Here is a 20591-nt window from a genome sequence, read left to right as displayed (position 1 = left end):
AGTAGTTACACTTCACCGTTTTGGAATCTTTTATTTTTGCATGATTGAGGAAAATATACAAAGAGCAGCCAATCCTATGCAACAACAGCCGACACGTGTTTTGTCAAATTGACTTTCTCAAGGCTGTGGATTAAATATTTAACAAAAAGTGCAGTCAAGAAAAAGGTACACAGGAATAATCAATCCAAATATTAAAATGCTCCAAATGCATATGCCATAAAAATAGTCCATTAGGTGTCCAGGTAGTGGTGCAAGAAAGATATGCCAACCACAAGTTAATGATATGAGGTGCCCCCAACTGGGTCACACGACACGCAACAGTGAGGTTTGATAAACATACACCTTAATCAAATGTGTCTTTAGAAAAGAAAGGAAAAGAAAAGTATGGTGAAAACATGGTGTTGTGTAGTCAGTGACGCGAATAATGGTGACTAAGATCATCTAAAAGTTTACAAGAATAGAGTATCCACCACCAAGTGATGTAAGCACGATTGCCACATGACGTGAAAAGTAAAACATGGAAAAACCTGCAAAAATTAAAAGAAGGACACCCAGATTGGGAAAAACAACTGAAGGAAAATTACAAGTAAAATAAAGAAAGGTGTCTCTCATGTTATCCAATGTGCTTCAGAGTCCCATAGATGAGGCATACATAGTAAAGGTGTAGCGGAATTGTCCCAAATCAGTGTGTATCACAAATCAAGAAGTATATGCGACCATGATAAGTCTAAAAATGAAAGAGACATGTCGAAAGAGTTTATATCCGGGAAACCACAAGATAAAAGCATATACTATGGAGTAAATAAGAGTACATCTCGCTCTGTATATGGACATAGTATGGTCATCCTACTAATAGAAAATGTCATGGGTAATGTCTAACCATCCCAAGACAACAGAACAAAACAAAGACTGTTTTCTGAAGAGGACTGCTGCCTTTCTGTTGCCCTGCTGTCTTGCTGCTTTCTTGCTTTGCTGCAGAAATGGTCTCCAAGGGCTTGAATAGAGCTTGCCTCCTGTTCCCTGAAGTCTCAGGACCAAAAAGACTTCTCTCCTGCAGCTGAAATCCCCGAGCTGGGAAAATTTGATGCACCGCCTGCCAAGAACGACGCACAGCCTGCTTGTGGTGAAAATGTCACTGCACGCCGAGTTCGGAATGGCACAGCCCGACTTCGCAATGGAAGATCGACACAGCAACGTGACCGGAATATCAAAGCACAGCCCTACTGGATCAATGCAAGCCGACTCAGAACGACCCCGTATGACTTCCTGAGAGGAATAGAAGAAAATTCCATGCATCGCCTACCAAAATCGCCGCAGCCGCAGTGACTGCGCTCCGCAAGCCCAGGATTCCACGCATCATCCCCGGGGCATCTGAAAACCCCGCAACCTGAAGAGGATCCAAGTCCGCACGGCGGAAATCGACACAACGTCTTCCCCGCGTGGAAAATAACAACGCAAGTCTGTGTGCGAAGGGGCGAAACTGATGCACACTCCCCGTTTTCCACGCATCTCATCCTCTGGGGTTCCTGCATTTATTCAGATAAATATTATATATTTTCCTAAACACTGTGTGGTGTATTTTTGTGGTGTTATACTGTGTTATTGCATGATGTACTGCACAAATACTTTACACATTGCCTTCTAAGTTAAGCCTGACTGCTTAGTGCCAAGCTACCAGAGGGTGTACACAGGATAATTTGGATTGTGTGTCACTTACCCTGACTAGAGTGAGGGTCCTTTTTTGGACAGGGGGTAACCTGACTGCCAACCAAAGACCCTATTTTTAACGTTGGTGATCAGTGGTAAGGATAGGACTTGTATTTGTGTAGTGACATACAGTAGCTAAGTATTTCACTACCTACCCACAGTTGAAGGTCAACTTGATTTGTATCTCTTTTTGCAAATGTGTTTTTCCTCACAATTTTCTAAACCTAAATCCTCACTCAACATGTCTCATGCTGGGTCTCAAGCAGGAGATTTTGACCTGGCCTTGTTGGAGACATATACTGTCAAACAACTAAAAGGGCTCTGCAAGGAGATGAGTGCACCCACCCAAGGGGCCTCCAGAAAGGATGACTTTCAAGTGGCGCGGAGGACCGGGGCAGAAGCCCATTTAGAGGATGATGCTGAGGATGAGGAGCCAGAAGATGGCCCCTCAGAGGATTTCTTGCCATCAGTGGATGAAGTTACCACTGCAATTGTGCCCCCTGTCAGACCAGGGAGCAGTGTCTCTGATCAAGGCCTGACCGCAGAGGAAAGCAGAGAGGGAGTTCCAATTGCAAATGGCAAGACTGAAAATTGAGGCTCAACAGGAGGAATGGCGGGCAGAGAGATAAGCGCAAGCAGCTGAGAGAGCCTTGGCTGAAAAGAAACCTTTGTTGGCTCATTAACTGAGTCCCAAGGATCTGGATCTTAATGTGAAACAGTCTGAATCCAGCAGTAATGGTGGCAGCATACAGGCAGGACCTGCTGGAGGAAAGAAGGCTGGTATACCCAAAAACGTGGTTCCCAGTTTTGTGGTAGGAGATGACATAGATAAATTGCTAGCTGCTTATGAAGTTGCACTAAGGGCTCATGAGGTTGCTGAAGGGCAATGTGGTACATCTATGTGGAGTTATGTGCCAGCACTGGGGAGGGACAGACTTCTCACATTGGACCCAAAGGATCAAAACAAATATCCACTTATGAAAGCCATTGCACTTGCCAAGTTTGGGCTGACCCCTGAGAAATACCGTCAGAGGTTCAGGGACAGCACCAAACAGTCCACACAAACATAGGTAGATTTCTTTGACTTTTCCAGTAAGGCACTGAATGGATGGGTGCGGGCTGCAAAATAGATGATTACACATGATTGTATACTTTGATTCTGAGAGAGCATATTCTCAGTATTTGTTTTACAGAGTTGTGCCACCACCTATTAGACAGTGGGGTAAATGATCCCAGGAAGCATGTTGAGGAAGCGGACCTCTGGACTAGCACCAGAGTGTCCAGAAAGGTATCTGGGGGGACACCCACAAAGGTGGTCAGGGTTCCCATCAGAAGAAAGAAGGCGGAGAAAAACTTAAAAACAAGGAGTTCTCAAGAGGCCCCCAAAATAGTTCCCAAGGGAGTTGTGGTAACCAGTCCTGGTCTGATTCCAAAAGCAGAGGTTTTACTTACCATAAGACAGGGAGGTTTGTACCCCAATGTGCAGAGTGCAATAAGTATGGGCACTCTGAGGGCGACTCCAAGGCCCTTGTTTATACTTTTTTAGCGTTGCATTTGCGCTGCTTTTTGACGCAAAAGCGGCGCAAACTTACAAAATACAATTGTATTTTGTAAGTTTGCGTCGCATTTGCGTCAGAAAACGACGCAAATTCGGCGATAAAAAAGTATAAATAAGGGCCCAAGTGTCCCAAGAGGGCACAGCCCCCCAAAAGAGGGCAGACACATGGGTTGGCTAGCGTAGCACTCGGGCAGGAGATGGTCCTAGACAGTTTTGGGGAGCATACATAGGTAATCCTAGTGTCCCTGGGGGATGCAGAGATGGTGCCAAAAACCCACATGCCTGCCAATACTTCCAAGTATAGGCAGTGGGTCACCATCAATGGGCAAAAGGTGGAGGCTCTGCATGACACAGGAGCCAGCATGACTACTGTCAAGGGTCAGCAGAGCCGGTCCTACCGGTAGCTCTGGTTCCCTTTCAGTGGGAGGGCGTCTCTGGTACTCTAAAAGTAGCTGTGAGTCCTGCCATGCCTGTAGATTGTCTGTTTGGCAAACAACCTTGAGCACACTACCTGGAAGGAGGTAGAGCTAAGGTCTCACTTGGAGATGTTAGGATTGCCTGAGTGGGTCTGCATGACCACACGGTCAATGGCTGCCCGGGAGGGAAGTCAAGGGCGTCTGGAGCCTGGAACAATGGATTAGACAACTGCCAAGAGGAGGGGCCAGGGTTGCGGGAAACCAGTCCCAGAAGTTCCTGCAGTGGTTGACGGGGTTCCTGAGTAGGAGGCCCTCGAGCCAGCTGTGGAAGACATTGCCGCCCTAGGTGACGTACATGAGCTTGCTGGCTGGCAACTTGAGGGTGGGCCCACCAGGGAGGAATTCTGCAAAGCGCAGAAAGAATGTCCCACTCTAGAGGGCATGAGGAAGCAAGCCTCAGTCCAGGCAGCAGGTGAAGCTTCTGACGATCACCACATGTATTGAGAGAATGATCTCCTCTACAGTGAGCCTAGGGTTCCAGCCATTTGGGCAGTGCGTGCGCTGATGGTCTCCCAGTGTTACCGAACCTTCCTTCTGGGACTGGCTCTCGACATTCCCCTGGCAGGACATTTGGGGCAAAACAAGACCTTTGCCGGGCTTTTTATCCACTTCTATTGGCCCCAAATGAGGACAAACTCAGATACGTTCCTTAGGTCCTGTCCCACCTGCCAGGCCAGTGGTAAAACAGGAAAAAGGGTTAAGGCCCCCCTGATTCCACTTCCTTTTGTTGGCACCCCCTTTGAAAGGGTAGGCATCGACATTGTTGGTCCATTGGACCCCAAAACTGCTCTAGGCAACAGGTTCATCCTGGTTTTGGTGGACCATGCCACCCGTTACCCAGAGGCAATCCCTCTGAGGACTGTAACTGCACCGGTGGCGACCAGAACTCTGATGGGGATATTTGTGGGATTCCCAAAGGAGATAGTGTTTGACAGAGGCACTAACTTCATGTCTGCATACATGAAGTCTATGTGGGATTTGTGTGGTGTATCTTACAATTTCACCAAACCCTATCGCCCCCAATCTAATGGTCTTGTGGAGAGATTCAACAAGACCTTGAAAGGCATGATCACAGGTCTCCCTGAGGCCCTGAGGCGTAAGTGGGACTTCCTCTTACCATGCCTTCTCTTTGCATACAGAGAGGTGCCCTAGAAGGGGGTAGGGTTCAGTACCTTTGAGCTTCTCTTTGGGTACCCTGTCAGGGGACCCTTAAGCATTGTCAAGGAGGGGTTGGAGAAAGCTCCCAAGGCACCCCCTTAGGATGTGGTCAGCTACATGCTGGCCCTCCACAACCAGATGCACCGCTTCTGGGAAAGGGCCAAAAGTAACCTTGAGGCCAGTCAAGATGTAATGAAGCACTGGTATGACCAGAAGGCCAACCTGGTAGAGTTTCAACCTGGAGACAAAGTGTGAGTAAAGGAGCCAGTAGAGCCTAGAGCTCTCCAGGACTGCTGTTCTGGTCCATTTGAAGTGAAGGAGCAGAAAGGGGAGGCCACGTACCCAGTGAACCTCCAATCCCCTAGGAACCCCCTAAGGATGCTCCATGTCAACCGACTGAAGCCTCACTTTGAGAGGTCTGAAGTCGACATGCTTCTGGTGACAGATGAGGGTATGGAGGAAGAGAGTGAACCTCTCCCCGACCTCCTCGCTGCCAAGGAAGGTGCATCTCATTAAGGCAAGGAAGGTTTCCACTTCCAAAAAATGACTTTAACTCCATAAATTTGGCGCTAGATGGGTCTAGCACCAAAGTATAAATATGGAGTTAGTTTTGCACTGAATTAGAGAAACACAAAAATTATGCTAATTCAGTGCAAACAGAGTATAAATATGCCCCTTTGCATCAAAAAATGACGCCAATCTGGTTAGAGTAATTTATTTTGACTTTAACCTGCCTAACATTTTTTTTTTTTTTGCTAGCCTACCCTTTGCACCGGCTTGCACCATTCCATAAATATGGTGACTAGATGGTGCTAAAAAATGGTGCAAGGCGGTGCAAAACTTTTTGGTGCAAAACTGCGTTAGTGCAGTTTTGCACCAAAAAGTATAAATGAGGCCCTAGGTGCTGCCAAATTCCTCAGTACTTTTGATCTCACATCAGCGTACTGGCAGATCACCTTGACTGAGGGGGCTAAAGAGAGATCGGCATTTTCCACACCTGAGGGCCATTACCAATTCTGAGTGATGCCCTTTGGGTTGAAAAATGCCCCCACTACCTTCCAACGGTTGGTTAACCGGGTCCTAGCTCGCCAGGATGCCTTCTGCGCAGCCTACCTGGACAACATTGCTGTCTACAGTGACAGCTGGGAGGAACACCTGCTCCACCTCAAGGAGGTGCTTCAGGCTCTGCAACAGGCAGGCCTGACCATCAAAGCCAGTAAGTGACAGATTGGGCAGGGTTCCGTACTTGGGACACCTAGGAGGTGGTGGCAAGGTGCAGCCACTCCAGGCCAAGACAACCACCTAGAACCCAAACAGAGCTGAGGGCCTTCTTATGCCTCACTGGATACTACCGCAGATTTGTCAAGGGCTATGGAACCATGGTGACACCCTTGACAGAACTCACATTCAAAAATTGGACAGAAGCTTGTCATAAAGCCGTTGACTCCCGGAAGGAAGCCATGTGCATGGCCCCCATGCTCAAGGCTCCTGACTACTCCAAGGAATTTATCGTGCAGACCGCTTCAGAGCATGGCATGGGGCGGTCCTAGCACAGCTCCCAGGAGGTTGGGTAGCTCTCTCCACTTTCAGCTGGAATCGATGCAGCGCCTGCCGCTGTGACAAGCCCCGGATTCCACGCATCGTCCCCAGGGCATCTGAAAACCCTACAACCCGAAGAGGATCCAAGTTTGCGCACCGGAAATCGATGCAACGTCTTCCCGTGTGGAAAATAACGATGCAAGTCTGTGTGCGTAGGGGCGAAACCGACGCACACTCACCTTTTTCCACGCATCTCCTCCTCTGCTGTCCCTTGCGAGGATTTTTCAATGCAAACCAGGTACTTTGCCCTGCAAGAGAAAGGGGGTAACCTGATTGCGAACCAAAGACCCCATTTCTAACAGAAACGTTACTAATAGTAAACATACACTGCAAGAGTCAGTATATTAACACCAAAAGTGTAACATAATACTTTACCTCTCTGAATCAAGCTTTGTGTTTCTTGAATGCTTAACCTTCTCCTGAGCCTATCTTGGCTCAAGGATTTCATAAGTTCAGTTTTAATTGTTTTCATGAATTAAATTATGACTTCCGTTACTCAGAAGCTAAGTCTGATAGTTTTTGTAATATAAAGTCTGTGTCATGGTGGTGGTCTGATCTCAGTTTTTGGTAAGTTATGATAATAAATAACACACTAACTCTGTGTTTTCTTTCAGCCTAGTTGCCTCTAATGGAGCATCCCTGAAATAATACTTCATTTGTAGCTCACATTATTCGAACTAGGTAAGAGTGGGACCTCGCTTGAGATGTCTTCCATTTTAGTGCTAGCCCTCTACTACCACCACCCTTAAGAAGGCCCCTTGGGGAACCCTGCAATCAGGTTTTGGAACAGTGAGAGAGGTATCAGCCATCACTTCATCTATTCAGGTAAGAGAACTATGAAGTATAGTGGACTAGCTTAGTTACTAACTTCTACTAAAGTTGTGTGTTTTTTGGCAAGTAGAGATAGATAAGTAAGATTAAAATTATGTTTTGTATGTTCTAGGCTTAGGCATACCCCATAGTGGTCAGTAGATACAGAGGGTACTAGGACAAGAGTATTATTATAACTAACTGGTATACAATTTGTTAAGTGGCTGGGTGCTCAAAAGAGGCAACTGTTAACCTCATCATGCAATAAGACAGATCTACTCTGTGTTGTTGACACTCTGGTAGAGGGGTATTGTTTAGTTTTAAGAAATATAAGTAATCTAGCAAATAAGTATGTAACAAGGGACTTCAGAATCAGATAGGGAAAGTCTAGGGAGAAAAGCCGATGCACAGTATGTGGCTTTTTAGTGTGCAGTTTTTTAGCAATAAAAACACATTTGCACTAAAAAGCAATGCAAAGACAAAAGGCAGATTGCAACTGATCTGCATATAAACTAATCATTTATTTTTTACAAAGAAAAATCCACTCTCTCCACCCAAAACATACCCACCCCTCTGCCTAAACAAATAGCCCCAATGTTCCATCAATAATATAAAATATCTGGAACTTTCCATAACTATCCTTCCAAATTCCCACCTTCTACATCTAAAACAAAATTGACCCTCCCAGCAAAAACTCTCTTTAAAAAAAAAAAAGAGCTTGGAGAGAATCCATAAGGGTGTGAAGGCATGCAACCTCTTGAGCCAGGTTCTGCTACCCACACAAATTAGTACCAACTAAAGGTGCAGCAATAGTGGTGGTCTGTATTGGTGATGAGGATGAGGAAGATGTGGTGTTTCACTGGCTGGCAGTGGTGGATCCCAGGTGCCCATGGCACTGGCGATGATGTGGCAGGGATGGGGGTTTGCCAGGCTGGCTGGAGAGACTGGAGCCACGTGCCTCCCACTCTTCCTCCTCAAAAACACCAGCTCACAATATTCAGCCACAATGGACTCCATCCTGTGATGCCACAGACGGTTGGCTATCTCCTGCCGGGATGGTGGACCTCCAGCAGCATGACTAGCTATACCAAGAAAGCAAAAAAAAAAAATGAAAAATACAAATTATAATGCTCAGTGCAAGCACGTTTATAGTGGGACAGTAGCAGGACATTGTTGGTACCCTATGGCAATTGGAATTTTTGTTGTAATTAGTCACATAGCCCAGTTTCCCCCACACATGCACCACACTACAATAGCTAAAATTAACTCCAAAAGGAGAGGGTCCAAAATCACTGTCTTCCTACGTAAAACGCCTTAATCGTAATGCAAATCTAGGGACTTGACCGTAGAACAAGGACCCACGTCCTCCAAAGGGAGAAAAAATCTAATGCAGCTTAAAGGTAAAGTCCCAACTCTGATTTTCTTAATTAAAACAAACTTGTAAGTCCAAAAGCCTCATAAATTAGGTTAATAAGACAGAAATTGCACAAAACGTCGTAGTGGAAGCAAAATAAACTTGTATTTATTTCATTCTTGTAATAACGTTGTGGTTCCAAGGTAATAGTATCATGAGTGTTTCAAAGCACAACAGTACCCAAGGGATGAGAAGAATCAGCCAACACATGTTTCGCCCCTTCTGGCTATTAGACGAGGCCTTCTCAAGGCTGAAAAAACAGGAAAAATTCCAATTCTAGACCATTGTAATATTTTCAAGAAAAAAGAATTAAGCAACCATAAGACATCACCAGAAAGTGAGCAACAGATAGAGTGCAGAATTAAGTGCGAAGGAAATTATTCTATTCACAGAAGTGAAGTGTCCTGAAGCCTGGGTGAGATTTAAGATTGGAATGAACTTATGTTAAATAATACAAAAAGAAACGAACGTGCTGCAAGACGCTGCCAAGAGCTGAGGTGTTAAAGTGAAAATGTAAAGCAGATAGAAAGCCAAAGAGAGGGTTATGAGAGAAGAAATTTATTTTATGGAATCATGCTGAATTGACCGAATTGTTATATGAGTTGTGAAGATGACTCTTTTTAGATCTCCGAAACGTGATGCCCTAGTCCAAAAACTGCAGAAAGATACCCCGAGTGTATGCTTAACTGTGAAGACATTTGAAAAATCGAGTGATGCAAAAATAAGGAGAAAAATAAGCATACCATGCAGGAAAAGATCAAATACATTACATAGTCATAGTAATACGACTTCCGATTAAATCATCGTCTGCAAAAAGAAAACCGTAATAACCAATTGAGAAAGGCTAGGCTATGAGTATAAACGAAGAAAAACCAATCCCGTATTAAAAAATTATTTGGTGTTACTAATAACACTGCCAAATGGTAAGGAGAAATGATAGCGCTCACCTGAGCAATACCCGGAAAGGTTACGGGAAACCGCAAGCGAACCGCTAAGGTGAAAGCGGGACGGGCGCGAGAGCGCCGAAGTCTCGTTTAAATGCCTCTAATGGAGAAACAAAAGTCCTATCTCGACTGTAATCACGTAGGTGAAAACAAAGAAAGGACTGCCGGTGGCCGAGGTAGAAAGCGCCATTTTAGAACCCCGGCAGAAGGGTGCTGCCATCTTGGAATGTATATAATTAACTAATTTACAGAAAACCAAACGAAAGAAAATAATTATAAATTCCAGTATAATAAAAGGAAGCTAAGTGCTATAAAAGAAAAAAGAAGAAAGAAAAGAGGAGGAGTGGATAGAAAAAAGGAAAAGTAAACTACACTAAAAAGGGAAAAGATATATTTAACTTAGGAAATGGCAGGAGAGACATCAGTTCAGAAGGTTACAGGAAAAAGACCAAGCATTAAAAGAAAAGAAAAGAAAGGAAAGACTGCATCTAAATATTACAGGGTGTATCAAAATAAACCCTATAAGCATAATTATTTCAGATAGACAGCTCCTTGGAAGTAGGAAAACATATGAATAAGGAGCTTAAAAGCATTGGTCTCAAAAGACACAGTAAAAACGTTTGGCATAACACTTAGTTGTACAAATCAAGAAGAAGGCTTAACTTATGCCCACATTTACAGGTAATCGTTACTGGGAGGAAAAAATAAGTACCGTAAAGAATAATAGGATTTTACATTAACCAAAAATGCCATTCATGGTCTTTATTGAGTCCATGCTGAACTGTATCATATTTTATTATTATGCGGCTTTCTTCCTGTCGTAGTGCTATGTTGCCGCCTCTCGGGGAACGTATGATGCGACGGAGACCGTTGAAGGTGAAGGTTTGGTGGTGATCATGAAATTTGATGAAATGTTCCACCAGTGGTGCTTTGATATCTGACTTTTGTATATTTCGATAATGTTCTTGTATTCTGATTTTTAGGGGACAAATCGTGCTACCAATATAGGTAAGATTACAGGGACACCAAATAGCATAGACAACATAAGGACTGTCACAGTTGATGAAGTCAGTGATATGATATATTTGCTTACTGATAGTAACAGATGTGGATTTAGAGAGACCTAATTTACAAACTGAGCATTTGCTACAGATGTAAAAACCATTTGGTTTAGATGGTAAAAATGTAGTAGGAGACTTATGTTGAAAGAATGAAGGGCAAAGTTTGTTACGAAGATTTGGTGCTCGCCTGAAGCCAATTTGAGGGTGGTTAGTGATGTATTGATTAATTGAAGGATTGTTCAGAAGTAAAAACCAGTATTTCCTTAGTGATTTCCGAATATGATGATGACCATTGTGAACGCTGTGATAAAACGAATAGTGGTATTCTTGTTAACTCATTGAGATTTATTCAACAAATGATGCCTATCCATATTTCTCACTTTATCCCTTATGATGTTTAGTGACTCGCGGTTGTAACCCCTTGAAGTGAGCCTCTCTGTCATTTGTGTGGACGTGATATCATAATCCACAATGTTAGTACAATTTAAACGTGCTCTCCTGAATTCACCTTTTGGTATATTCCGAATAGTACTGTGCGAGTGGCAGCTGGTGACATGAAGAATTGAGTTAGCAGCTGTTGTTTTGCGAAATAACTTTGTCTGGAGTTTGTTGTTTTCTATAAAAATCAAAATACCCAGATACTCATTTGAAGAGTTAGAGATTTGGTAGGTAATATCAATATCCCAAGGGTTGGGTGTAAGAGACTGAATAAATTATTGAAGATGGACCTCAGGGCCTTGCCAAATAAGCAAAATATCATCGATGTATCGCCCCCAAAAAATTATGTGTTGAATGAAATGTTCCAACCGGTCTGACCAGAGCCAATGGTTTTCCACAGCTCCCATCAAGATACAGGCGTAGGATGGAGCAAATTGCGCCCCCATCGCTGTCCCTTGGAGCTGTAAGTAGAAGTTACCATCGAAAAGAAAGTCATTGTTTTCCAGACTAAATTGGAATATATCCAGAATCATTGTATTGCGTGCCAAATGTTGCACCGATCTTGTGGATAGACATTTGCTCACTGCTGCTAGACCATCACTGTGTTTAATCGAAGTATAAAGACTCACAACATCAATAGTTACTAATAGGTAATCTGATTGCCAATCTATGTCTTGTAACTTCTGTAGAATGTCTTTTGTGTCTCTAACATAAGAAGGTAGATTAATCATGAATGGTTGGAGCTCCTTGTCAATTAAGGATCCCAGCTTGGAGCATACAGAATTCACTCCTGAAATTATGGGTCTGCCCTTTGGTGGATGTCCTGTTTTATGGATCTTAGGTAACAGATACAACGTTGGAATGGTTGGAAATTGAAGAAAGAGAGCAGTTTTTTCCGAGCTGGAAAGAATATGGCGGGAGTACCAGTGCTCCAGCAATTCTTGTAGTCTGAGTTGTATTTCAGCTGTTGGATTGTGGGAAAGTTTCTTATAACAGGTCTTGTCCTGAAGCTGACAGTAAGCTTCCTTCAAGTAGTCATCAGTGTTGAGAATGACAATATTTCCACCTTTGTCAGCTTCCTTTATTATCATCTGACTGTTAGATCTCAGGTTTGTTAAAGCTGCAACTTGGTCACGGTTAATATTAGAGGGTAAATATCTCCGTTGGTCACAATATCGTCTATATTCGCGATCAAGGTCTCGTAATACTGCTGTTGAAAATAAGTCAATGGAATTACCCGCCGGAAGAGTGGGGGTAAATGTAGATTTAATTCTAAGATCCAGAGGAAAGTATTGGTTAGTATCTAGATCAAGTTCGTGAGCTATAGAAGAAGATGAAATATCTGGTTATGTGATGTTAGCAAGGTTGCAAAGAAAAGAGATATCAGAAAGATCCTGAACCGAAATATCCTCTGAAGAATCTGAAGAAGGTGTTGGAGGTGAAGATGTGGGCATAGAGGAAAAGAAAGACTTTAATTTAAGGTGACGAATGAATTTGAAAAAGTCAATCTTAGTCTGAGTGATATCCCAGTAGTTAGTGGGACAGAAGGACAGACCCCGGTTAAGAATGAGTTGGTCAGTTGGGGATAATTCATAATTGGAAAGATTCACTATCAGTTGTTCTTGAGTCAGGGTTGAGTTGTTTTGCTGCGGGCTCTGGTCTGTATGCCTGAAGTACTTGGAATAGCTTGAGTAGTATCTGGTAGTTTTGCTCTTGTGTCTTTTAAAGTTCCCAACCGGTAGCGTCTCGCCTCCTCTAAAAAATTCACTTGCGGTCTGGTCAAGGAACAGTTGGTGGAATCATCAGATGATTCAATTTCAGAGGAGGGACGAGTGTCATGACTAGTTTGTGCTTCTAAAGAAAGATTAGAGTCCTTGATGTTATCATATTTTTTACTAAAGGTGTACACTCTCCCGTGTTGGTAATCATATAGGTCTCTTCTAAACTTACGGTTCTTTCTCTGTATTATATCTTCTTCATAAAGATCAATGACACTGTTAAGGATGGCATAGTTCTTGGTGGTGATTTCGCCCCAATTGGCTTCCTCTATTCGTTGGGTCAAGTTATCAACTTCCTTATAATATTTCTCGTATTCAATCTCTGAAATTTCTATTAACTGTTTGATCATATTAATTGATGCCATTTTCAAGTTGGCTTCCCATTTTTGTAAGTGTTCTTGCGACGTGGTATCCAAAGGTGGGAAAATCAATATACGGAGACCTCGTGAGATACGGTCGTTTTCCAGAAAATTTTTGAGTGAAGCAATTTCCCACTATTTGGATGTTTCCTTCTTCAAAGATCTTTCCAACGCCAGAAAAGTACTCTTGGCAGATATTAAGTTGGGGGAGGTAAGGTTGGAAATAGCCTCCCCTGATGGATTGAAAACTTGTTGTAGTTTTTGGTCACGTAGCTCGCGTCTTTTGATATGGAAGGACATCCTTTCAATTTATAGGCTTAAAGCAGGAAGGACTAGTTGAAACACAGAGCTAAAATTAACCCCGAAAGGAGAGGGTCCAAAATCACTGTCTTCCTGCGTAAAATGCCTTCATCGTAATGCAAATGTAGGGACTTGACCGGAGAACAAGGACCCACGTCCTCCAAAGGGAGAAAAAATCTAATGCAGCTTAAAGGTAAAGTCCCAACTCTGATTTTCTTAATTAAAACAAACTTGTAAGTCCAAAAGCCTCATAAATGAGATTACAACGTTTTGTGCAATTTCTGGTGTTATTAACCTCATTTATGAGGCTTTTGGACTTACAAGTTTGTTTTAATTAAGAAAATCAGAGTTGGGACTTTACCTTTAAGCTGCATTAGATTTTTTCTCCCTTTGGAGGACGTGGGTCCTTGATCTCCGGTCAAGTCCCTCCATTTGCATTACGATTAAGGCATTTTACGCAGGAAGACAGTGATTTTGGACCCTCTCCTTTTGGAGTTAATTTTAGCTCTGTGTTTCAACTAGTCCTTCCTGCTTTAAGCCTATAAATTGGAAGGATGTCCTTCCATATCAATAGACGCGAGCTACATGACCAAAAACTACAACAAGTTTTCAATCCATCGGGGGAGGCTATTTCCAACCTTACCTCCCCCAACCTACTATCTGCCAAGAGTACTTTTCTGGCATTGGAAAGATCTTTGAAGAAGGAAACATCCAAATGGTGGGAAATTGCTTCACTCAAAAAATATCTGGAAAACGACCGTATCCCACGAGGTCTCCGTACATTGATTTTCCCACCTTTGGATACCACGTCGCAAGAACACTTACAAAAATGGGAAGCCAACTTGAAAATGGCATCAATTAATATGATCAAACAGTTAATAGAAATTTCAGAGATTGAATACGAGAAATATTATAAGGAAGTTGATAACTTGACCCAACGAATAGAGGAAGCCAATTGGGGCGAAATCACCACCAAGAACTATGCCATCCTTAACAGTGTCATTGATCTTTATGAAGAAGATATAATACAGAGAAAGAACCGTAAGTTTAGAAGAGACCTATATGATTACCAACACAGGAGAGTGTACACCTTTAGTAAAAAATATGATAACATCAAGGACTCTAATCTTTCTTTAGAAGCACAAACTAGTCATGACACTCCTCCCTCCTCTGAAATTGAATCATCTGATGATTCCACCAACTGTTCCTTGACCAGACCTCAAGTGAATTTTTTAGAGGAGGCGAGACGCTACCGGTTGGGAACTTTAAAAGACACAAGAGCAAAACTACCAGATACTATTCCAAGCTATTCAAGCTATTCCAAGTACTTCAGGCATACAGACCAGAGCCCGCAGCAAAACAACTCAACCCTGACTCAAGAACAACTGATAGTGAATCTTTCCAATTATGAATTATCCCCAAGTGACCAACTCATTCTTAACCGGGGTCTGTCCTTTTGTCCCACTAACTACCGGGATATCACTCAGACTAAGATTGACTTTTTCAAATTCATTTGTCACCTTAAATTAAAGTCTTTCTTTTCCTCTATGCCCACACCTTCACCTCCAACACCTTCTTCAGATTTTTCAGAGGATATTTCGGTTCAGGATCTTTCTGATATCTCTTTTCTTTGCAACCTTGCTAACATCACAGAACAGGTTTTTCATCTTCTTCTATAGCTCACGAACTTGATCTAGATACTAACCAATACTTTCCTCTGGATCTTAGAATTAAATCTACATTCACCCCCACTCTTCCGGCGGGTAATTCCATTGACTTATTTTCAACAGCAGTATTACGAGACCTTGATCGCGAATACAGACGATATTGTGACCAATGGAGATATTTACCCTCTATTATTAACTGTGATCAAGTTGCAGCTTTAACAAACCTGAGATCTAACAGTCAGATAATAATAAAGGAAGCTGACAAAGGTGGAAATATTGTCATTCTCAACACCGATGACTACTTGAAGGAAGCTTACCATCAGCTTCAGGACAAAACCTGTTATAAGAAACTTTCCCACAATCCAACAGCTGAAATACAACTCAGACTACAAGAATTGCTAGAGCACTGGCACTCCCGTCACATTCTTTCCAGCTCGGAAAAAACTGCTCTCTTTCTTCAATTTCCAACCATTCCAACGTTGTATCTGTTACCTAGGATCCATAAAACAGGACATCCACCAAAGGGCAGACCCATCATTTCAGGAGTGAATTCTGTATGCTCCAAGCTGGGATCCTAAATTGACAAGGAGCTCCAACCACTCATGATTAATCTACCTTCTTATGTTAGAGACACAAACAACATTATACAGAAGTTACAAGACATAGATTGGCAATCAGATTACCTCTTAGTAACTATTTATGTTGTGAGTCTTTATACTTCGATTAAACACAGTGATGGTCTAGCAGCGGTGAGCAAATGTCTATTCACAAGATCGGTACAACATTTGGCACGCAATACAATGATTCTGGATATACTCAAGCTTAGTCTGGAAAACAATTACTTTATTTTCGATGGTAACTTCTACTTACAGCTCCAAGGGACAGCGATGGGGGCGAAATTTGCTCCATCCTACGCCTGTATCTTGATGGGAGCTGTGGAAAACCATTGGCTCTGGTCAGACCGGTTGGAACATTTCATTCAACACATAATTTTTTGGGGGCGATACATCGATGATATTTTGCTTATTTGGCAAGGCCCTGAGGTCCATCTTTAACAATTATTTCAGCCTCTTACACCCAACCCTTGGGATATTGATATTACCTACCAAATCTCTAACTCTTCAATTGAGTATCTGGATCTTTTGATTTTTATAGAAAACAACAAACTCCAGACAAAGTTCTTTCGCAAAACAACAGCTGCTAACTCAATTCTTCATGCCACCAGCTGCCACTCGCACAGTACTATTCGGAATATGCCCAAAGGTGAATTCAGGAGAGCACGTTTAAATTGTACTAACATTGTGGATTATGATATCACGTCCACACAAATGACAGAGAGGCTCACTTCAAGGGGTTACAACCGCGAGTTACTAAATATCATAAGGGATAAAGTGAGAAATATGGATAGGCATCATTTGTTGAATAAATCTCAACGAGTTAACAAGAATACCACTATTCGTTTTATTACAGTGTTCCACAATGGTCATCATCATATTCGGAAATCACTAAGGAAATACGGGTTTTTACTTCTGAACAATCCTTCAATTAATCAATACATCACTAACCACCCTCAAATTGGCTTCAGGCGAGCACCAAATCTTCGTAACAAACTTTGCCCTTCATTCTTTCAACATAAGTCTCCTACTACATTTTTACCATCTAAACCAAATGGTTTTTACGTCTGTAGCAAATGCTCAGTTTGTAAATTAGGTCTCTCTAAATCCATATCTGTTACTATCAAAAAGCAAATATATCATATCACTGACTTCATCAACTGTGACAGTCCTTATGTTGTCTATGCTATTTGGTGTCCCTGCAATCTTACCTATATTGGTAGCACGATTCGTCCCCTAAAAATCAGAATACAAGAACATTATCGAAATATACAAAAGTCAGATATCAAAGCACCACTGGTGGAACATTTCATCAAATTTCATGATCACCAACGAACCTTCACCTTCAGCGGTCTCCGTCACATCATACGTTCCCCGAGAGGCGGCAACATAGCACTACGACTACGACAGGAAGAAAGCCGTATAATAATAAAATATGATACAGTTCAGCATGGACTCAACAAAGACCATGAATGGCATTTTTGGTTAATGTAAAATCCTATTATTCTTTTCGGTATTTATTTTTACCTCCCAGTAACGATTACCTGTAAATGTGGGCATAAGTTAAGCCTTCTTCTTGATTTGTACAACTAAGTGTTATGCTGAACGTTTTTACTGTGTCTTTTGAGACCAATGCTTTTAGCTCCTTATTCATATGTTTTCCTACTTCCAAGGAACTGTCTATCTGAAATAATTATGCTTATAGGGTTTATTTTGATAGACCCTGTAATATTTAGATGCAGTCTTTCCTTTCTTTTCTTTTCTTTTAATGCTTGGTCTTTTTCCTGTAACCTTCTGAACTGATGTCTCGCCTGCCATTTCCTAAGTTAAAGATATCTTTTCCCTTTTTAGTGTAGTTTACTTTTCCTTTTTTCTATCCACTCCTCCTCTTTTCTTTCCTCTTTTTTCTTTTATAGCACTTAGCTTCCTTTTATTATACCTGGAATTTATTATTAATTTCTTTCGTTTGGTTTTCTGTAAATTAGTTAATTATATACTGTACATTCCAAGATGGCAGCACCCTTCTGCCGGGGTTCTAAAATGGCGCTTTCTACCTCGGCCACCGGCAGTCCTTTCTTTGTTTTCACCTACGTAATTACAGTCGAGATAGGACTTTTGTTTCCCCATTAAAGGCATTTAAACGAGACTTTGGCGCTCTTGCGCCCGTCCCGCTTTCACCTTAGCGGTTCGCTTGCGGTTTCCCGTAACCTTTCCGGGTATTGCTCAGGTGAGCGCTATAATTTCTCCTTACCATTCGGCAGTTGTATTAGTAACACCAAATAATTTTTTAATACGGGATTAGTTTTTCTTCGTTTATACTCATAGCCTAGCCTTTCTCAATTGGTTATTACGGTTTTCTTTTTGCAGACGATGATTTAATCAGAAGTCGTATTACTATGACTATGTAATGTATTTGATCTTTTCCTGCATGGTATGCTTATTTTTCTCCTTATTTTTGCATCACTCGATTTTGCAAATGTCTTCACAGTTAAGCATACACTCGGGGTATCTTTCTGCAGTTTTTGGACTAGGGCATCACGTTTCGGAGATCTAAAAAGAGTCATCTTTACAACTCATATAACAATTCGGTCAATTCAGCATGATTCCATAAAATAAATTTCTTCTCTCATAACCCTCTCTTTGGCTTTCTATCTGCTTTACATTTTCACTTTAACACCTCAGCTCCGGGCAGCGTCTTGCAGCACGTTCGTTTCTTTTTGGATTATTTAACATAAGTTCATTCCAATCTTAAATCTCACCCGGGTTTCAGGACTCTTCACTTCTTTGAATAGAATAATTTCCTTCGCACTTAATTCTGCATTCTATCTGTTGCTCACTTTCTGGTGATGTCTTATGGTTGCTTAATTCTTTTTTCTTGAAAATATTACAATGGTCTAGAATTGGATTTTTTCCTCTTTTTTCAGCCTTGAGAAAGCCCCGGCTAATAGCCAGAGGGGGCGAAACACGTGTTGGCTGATTCTTCTCATCCCTTGGATACTGTTGTGCTTTGAAACACTCATGATACTATTACTTTGGAACCAATACGTTATTACAAGAATGAAATAAGTACAAGTTTATTTTACTTCCACTACGACGTTTTGTGCAATTTCTGTCTTGTTAACCTAATTTATGAGGCTTTTGGACTTACAAGTTTGTTTTAATTAAGAAACTAAGAGTTGGGACTTTACCTTTAAGCTGCACACTACAATAGCACTGGCTGCATGGAATTAAGCAGGATGTGACCAGAAGGAAAGTGACTTTTTTGTGTAAAGGATATAATAGTGAAACTAAACTGACACTTTTGGGGTCATTATGAGTTTGGCGGACGGAAACGGCCATCCGCCAAACTACCGTGGTCAGGTTACTGCCAGTGCGATCCCCTCCCCACAGCCCCATTACGATTTTTCCGCTGGGTCAGCGGGCAGAAACAAAGCTTCCGCCCACTGGCCTAGCAGGAGACAGGCCACAACATTGATGCCGGGCCATAATTGCAAAGCAGACAGTGAAAAGTGCAACGGGGCGGACCTGGGGGCCCCGCTCCCCATCTCCATCATCCTTCACATGGCGGGGCTACCGCCATGTAATTGCCAGCAGAGAAGGGTCTCGTATTCACAGAGCAGTGCTGCTTGCAGTGCTGACCTGGGAAATTAGGACCGCCAGCACCACAAGACCAATGAAAAGTCATGATCGGGCGGTGCTAGCAGTATGAACATGGCGTGACCGCCACAGTCATAATGTGGCTGCCAGACTGCCCCATTGGTGGCAGTCCGGCTGACACCATGACCCTGGCAGTCTCAAGACCACCAGGTACGTAACATTGCCCTTTGTGTGTAAAATACCTTTCATTAATGAATAAGGCATATATGCAGCACAAATAATAGAATTCTTGATTTGTAACAATAATGGAGGCATGCTAGCGCCAGGTCTGCTACTCTGTATTCTGCAACATGTTTTAGGTGAGCTGTAATGGATAATTTATTAACTTATTTTAATTAAGTCAAAGGGTCTGCTCTTCTCTTAGTGCCTCCTGAATTCAACCCTGACTCTAAACTTGGAGGAGGCAGATGAATTATAATACTACATCACATTTAACAGATATCCTGTCTACAGTAAGTAGATTGTGGACAAAACGATGCACTGCAATACTGCAATACTGGCAAGGGATAAAGATATCTTTTATTTTGCACTTTCGTCACAGAGCATCAAATACACCAAACTCTAAATCAGGCACTTAGTCCCACATTACATCCTGGCCTCACCCGCCACTTCTAATTATTTTCAACAAATACCTTCACTTTGTAGTAGGGAAAGTGACTCTACTGCAAGGCAAGTTAGAGGGATTAGGCTAGGTTGAGGATAAGCTATACAATAGGGGAGTCACTGATCATCATCTGCTACACCTTTGCTTAGTCAGTCACTGTGGTTGACGAATGATGAAAGGGAAAAAATTCAACAGGCTTAAATCCGTCATGGAAGTCATGAAATATGAATCAATTGGGCAGAAAAATGTGGCACATGCCAAGTATGGAATTTGCAATTTTTTAATGGGCTGGGACAGAAGAAAAAAATGTTGAAATGAACTACAAGTAGTAGGTGACTGAGTGGGCAATGGGAAACACACTTTATTTTCAGTTTGCAATTCATTGCAAACCTTGTAATACCACATTAACTGAAGAAGATGCACATTGCACAGCCAACACTCTAGTGG

This window comes from Pleurodeles waltl, chromosome 4_2 (assembly GCF_031143425.1).
Source record: "Pleurodeles waltl isolate 20211129_DDA chromosome 4_2, aPleWal1.hap1.20221129, whole genome shotgun sequence".
NCBI lineage: Eukaryota > Metazoa > Chordata > Amphibia > Caudata > Salamandridae > Pleurodeles > Pleurodeles waltl.
This window is presented reverse-complemented; position numbering follows the sequence as displayed.